The sequence below is a fragment of the Bombina bombina genome, chromosome 11, assembly GCF_027579735.1.
Source record: "Bombina bombina isolate aBomBom1 chromosome 11, aBomBom1.pri, whole genome shotgun sequence".
Taxonomy (NCBI): Eukaryota; Metazoa; Chordata; class Amphibia; order Anura; family Bombinatoridae; genus Bombina; species Bombina bombina.
Window position 1 is genome coordinate 135888147 of NC_069509.1, and position 6423 is coordinate 135894569.

Below are 6423 nucleotides of genomic sequence, written 5' to 3' on the forward strand. Positions count from 1 at the left end.
ATTCTTCTGCTTTAAAGTATCAGCTATTAAATACATATTATTGATTTCTTGTACTTTTCATAAATATCTGTTTTGAATTTTCCACTAATCAGATTTTAGAAAATATATTAATTTTGCATATAGACATAATAATATTTTATCAAATATAATTACAGCACTGTACTGGTATTTAAATATAAAAAATATAAAACAATTGTGTTGCCAATATGGTAGTTTATATAAACATTTATATATTGTATTAATTTTAAAGTTAACTGAACTTCTGAATAGTAATCCCTATAAAGCTGGGGTGTTTATTTTTAAGATGAGGATATAGTGCTATGGCATCATTCAAGTGATAGTCACTATGTATTTATTTGACCCTGTGGTGATTTCTTTTATTAGTATTTTAACCCCAATGCATTGTGGTCCTTGTAGTAGCAGCAGTACATGAAAATGTGTCTTAAGGAATTGGGATGTATTGTCAGGGAGATGTCATTGCAGGAGCCGAGTATGCGTGGGAAGGGGTTAAATGTTAGTGGCCTTTGATCCCCCTATTTATAGTTCCTGGGAGGGAGGAAGGGAGCTAGGGTATGAAAACCACAAAAACATCAATGAATAGAAACAGGGTGGAATCAGGTTACTTCCCTTTACAGGGAGGCACTGGTCTGCCCCCCACCCCCCCCCTGGAACTATACACCTCTGTGTCACACATATACAAGTACCCAGACAGATCCCCGTTATGTTTCACACTACACACGCGCTGCCCTGTGTATATACACACTGCTAATCTCTGCACACTGCCCCTGTGTTATGCTGAAGGCCACCTCTCTTGCCTAAAACGTTACATACTGCTGTCTGACAAGCACACGCGCTGCCCTGTGTATATACACACTGCTAATCTCTGCACACTGCCCCTGTGTTATGCTGAAGGCCACCTCTCTTGCCTAAAACGTTACATACTGCTGTCTGACAAGCACACACACTGCCCTGTGTATATACACACTGCTAATCTCTGCACACTGCCCCTGTGTTATGCTGAAGGCCACCTATCCTGCCTAAAACGTTACATACTGCTGTCTGACAAGCACACACAATGCCCTGTGTATATACACACTGCTAATCTCTGCACACTGCCCCTGTGTTATGCTGAAGGCCACATCTCCTGCCTAAAACGTTACATACTGCTGTCTGACAAGCACACACACTGCCCTGTGTATATACACACTGCTATTCTCTGCACACTGCCCCTGTGTTATGCTGAAGGCCACCTATCCTGCCTAAAACGTTACATACTGCTGTCTGACAAGCACACACACTGCTCTGTGTATATACACACTGCTAATCTCTGCACACTGCCCCTGTGTTATGCTGAAGGCCACCTATCCTGCCTAAAACGTTACATACTGCTGTCTGACAAGCACACACACTGCTCTGTGTATATACACACTGCTAATCTCTGCACACTGCCCCTGTGTTATGCTGAAGGCCACATCTCCTGCCTAAAACGTTACATACTGCTGTCTGACAAGCACACACACTGCTCTGTGTATATACACACTGCTAATCTCTGCACACTGCCCCTGTGTTATGCTGAAGGCCACCTATCCTGCCTAAAACGTTACATACTGCTGTCTGACAAGCACACACACTGCTCTGTGTATATACACACTGCTAAACACTGCCCCTGTGTTATGCTGAAGGCCACCTCTCTTGCCTAAAACGTTACTTACTGCTGTCTGACAAGCACACACACTGCTCTGTGTATATACACACTGCTAATCTCTGCACACTGCCCCTGTGTTATGCTGAAGGCCACCTCTCTTGCCTAAAACGTTACATACTGCTGTCTGACAAGCACACACACTGCCCTGTGTATATACACACTGCTAATCTCTGCACACTGCCCCTGTGTTATGCTGAAGGCCACCTATCCTGCCTAAAACGTTACATACTGCTGTCTGACAAGCACACACACTGCTCTGTGTATATACACACTGCTAATCTCTGCACACTGCCCCTGTGTTATGCTGAAGGCCACCTCTCTTGCCTAAAACGTTACATACTGCTGTCTGACAAGCACACACACTGCCCTGTGTATATACACACTGCTAATCTCTGCACACTGCCCCTGTGTTATGCTGAAGGCCACCTCTCTTGCCTAAAACGTTACATACTGCTGTCTGACAAGCACACACACTGCCCTGTGTATATACACACTGCTAATCTCTGCACACTGCCCCTGTGTTATGCTGAAGGCCACCTATCCTGCCTAAAACGTTACATACTGCTGTCTGACAAGCACACACACTGCCCTGTGTATATACACACTGCTAATCTCTGCACACTGCCCCTGTGTTATGCTGAAGGCCACCTCTCTTGCCTAAAACGTTACATACTGCTGTCTGACAAGCACACACACTGCCCTGTGTATATACACACTGCTAATCTCTGCACACTGCCCCTGTGTTATGCTGAAGGCCACCTATCCTGCCTAAAACGTTACATACTGCTGTCTGACAAGCACACACAATGCCCTGTGTATATACACACTGCTAATCTCTGCACACTGCCCCTGTGTTATGCTGAAGGCCACATCTCCTGCCTAAAACGTTACATACTGCTGTCTGACAAGCACACACACTGCCCTGTGTATATACACACTGCTATTCTCTGCACACTGCCCCTGTGTTATGCTGAAGGCCACCTATCCTGCCTAAAACGTTACATACTGCTGTCTGACAAGCACACACACTGCTCTGTGTATATACACACTGCTAATCTCTGCACACTGCCCCTGTGTTATGCTGAAGGCCACCTATCCTGCCTAAAACGTTACATACTGCTGTCTGACAAGCACACACACTGCTCTGTGTATATACACACTGCTAATCTCTGCACACTGCCCCTGTGTTATGCTGAAGGCCACATCTCCTGCCTAAAACGTTACATACTGCTGTCTGACAAGCACACACACTGCTCTGTGTATATACACACTGCTAATCTCTGCACACTGCCCCTGTGTTATGCTGAAGGCCACCTATCCTGCCTAAAACGTTACATACTGCTGTCTGACAAGCACACACACTGCTCTGTGTATATACACACTGCTAAACACTGCCCCTGTGTTATGCTGAAGGCCACCTCTCTTGCCTAAAACGTTACTTACTGCTGTCTGACAAGCACACACACTGCTCTGTGTATATACACACTGCTAATCTCTGCACACTGCCCCTGTGTTATGCTGAAGGCCACCTCTCTTGCCTAAAACGTTACATACTGCTGTCTGACAAGCACACACACTGCCCTGTGTATATACACACTGCTAATCTCTGCACACTGCCCCTGTGTTATGCTGAAGGCCACCTCTCTTGCCTAAAACGTTACATACTGCTGTCTGACAAGCACACACACTGCCCTGTGTATATACACACTGCTAATCTCTGCACACTGCCCCTGTGTTATGCTGAAGGCCACCTATCCTGCCTAAAACGTTACATACTGCTGTCTGACAAGCACACACACTGCTCTGTGTATATACACACTGCTAATCTCTGCACACTGCCCCTGTGTTATGCTGAAGGCCACCTCTCTTGCCTAAAACGTTACATACTGCTGTCTGACAAGCACACACACTGCTCTGTGTATATACACACTGCTAATCTCTGCACACTGCCCCTGTGTTATGCTGAAGGCCACCTCTCTTGCCTAAAACGTTACATACTGCTGTCTGACAAGCACACACAATGTCCTTGTTGTCACACACAGACATACTGCTGCCTAACACGACCTCACTTATCACATGAACTTTTTTTGTGTCACACACAGTTTGTGTTCTGTGTTCCTTTGTCACCTCTCAGTGCACACATAGACCATATTTGTAAGAAAAAAATGTTATTTTCACAACTTATTAAAAAATATTTATTTTTGTAAAGAAAAGTGCATGTGGTGATTGCCCTCACTGTGAATTCCATCAATATTATTTGCTCATTTTATCTGCTCGTTTGGTTAATCTCTGCACCCAGTGCACAGTCTGAACTGTTTGCATTGCTGCACAAACATTATGAGCTTATCATAAGTTACAGGGCATGTTGTCTGTTACACAAAAATGTCTAAGCACTCACATCACACAGATCTGCCATACCGACCCACACTTCTGTCATACATGTAACTTCAATAACACAGCTGTACACCTGTGACAAGTAGATTCATACAATTCCTTCTCATAGTGACACACATAGCACTGTTTTATATATAATCTACATCTGTTTGTAGACATCTTAGTCTATCCAACAGAGTTGTATAAGTCTGTGACATCCACCATCACACACAACTTTCACAAAGACACACTTTAATAAAATACAAACTCATATCTGTCACAAGAACACATCAATCGCACAACACAAGTGAATCAAATACTGATACACATCTTACCACTACATCACACACCGACACGCACCTGACACACATGCGCACACACATCATGCACACCACACACTTCTCTGGCACACAGATACATGCAACTTCATCACACTGGCACACACAGTGACAAACCCCTCTTTGTCACACAGTCACATAACACTGCATCACACACTGACACACACCTCTGTTACACACAAACACCACATACTGACATAAGACGGTTAGTGTGTAATGCAGTGTTGTACGCCTGTGTGACAAACAGTTTTATGTTGGTATGTGGTGTGTGTGTGTGTAACAGAGAGGTGTGTGTCAGTGTGTGATTCAGTGTTATGTGACTGTGTGACAGAGAGGTGTATGTCACTGTGTGCTGTATGTGACAGAAATATGTATCAGTGTGTGATACGATGTTGTGTGAAAGAGAGTGTATGTCAGTGTGTGTGATATGTGTTTCACAGGGATGTGTGTGCTAGTATGTGATACAATGTTATGCATCTGGGTGACAGAGAGTGTATGTCAGTGTGTGATACAATGTTGTGCTTCTGTGTGACATATAATGTATGTCAGTGTGTGATACAATGTTGTGCTTCTGTGTGATAGAGAGTGTATGTCAGTGTGTGATACAATGTTGTGCATCTGTGTGACAGAGAGTGTATGTCAGTGTGTGATACAATGTTGTGCTTCTGTGTGACAGACAGTGTATGTCAGTGTGTGATACAATGTTATGCATCTGTGTGACAGAGAGTGTATGTCAGTGTGTGATACAATGTTGTGCATCTGTGTGACAGAGAGTGTGTGTCAGTGTGTGATACAATGTTGTGCTTCTGTGTGATAGAGAGTGTATGTCAGTGTGTGATACAATGTTGTGCTTCTGTGTGATAGAGAGTGTATGTCAGTGTGTGATACAATGTTGTGCTTCTGTGTGATAGAGAGTGTATGTCAGTGTGTGATACAATGTTGTGCATCTGTGTGACAGAGAGTGTATGTCAGTGTGTGATACAATGTTGTCCATCTGGGTGACAGAGAGTGTGTGTCAGTGTGTGATACAATGTTGTGCTTCTGTGTGACAGAGATTGTATGTCAGTGTGTGATACAATGTTGTCCATCTGGGTGACAGAGAGTGTATGTCAGTGTATGATACAATGTTGTGCTTCTGTCTGACAGAGTGTATGTCAGTGTGTGATACACTCTCTGTCACCCAGATGCACAACATTGTATCACACACTGACATACACTCTGTCAGACAGAAGCACAACATTGTATCACACACTGACATACGCTCTCTGTCACACAGAAGCACAACATTGTATCACACACTGACATATACTCTCTGTCACACAGAAGCACAACATTGTATCACACACTGACATACAATCTCTGTCACACAGAAGCACAACATTGTATCATACACTGACATACGCTCTCTGTCACACAGAAGCACAACATTGTATCACACACTGACATACACTCTCTGTCACACAGAAGCACAACATTGTATCACACACTGACATACACTCTCTGTCACACAGATGCACAACATTGTATCACACACTGACATACAATCTCTGTCACACAGAAGCACAACATTGTATCACACACTGACACACACTCTCTGTCACCCAGATGGACAACATTGTATCACACACTGACATACACTCTGTCACACAGAAGCACAACATTGTATCACACACTGACATACACTCTCTGTCACACAGATGCATAACATTGTATCACACACTGACATACACTGTCTGTCACACAGAAGCACAACATTGTATCACACACTGACATACACTCTCTGTCACACAGATGCACAACATTGTATCACACACTGACATACACTCTATCACACAGAAGCACAACATTGTATCACACACTGACATACACTCTCTGTCACCCAGATGCATAACATTGTATGTCAGTGTGTTATACAATGTTGTGCTTCTGTGTGACATATTAATGTATGTCAGTGTGTGATACAATGTTGGGCATCTGTGTGACAGAGAGTGTATGTCAGTGTGTTAT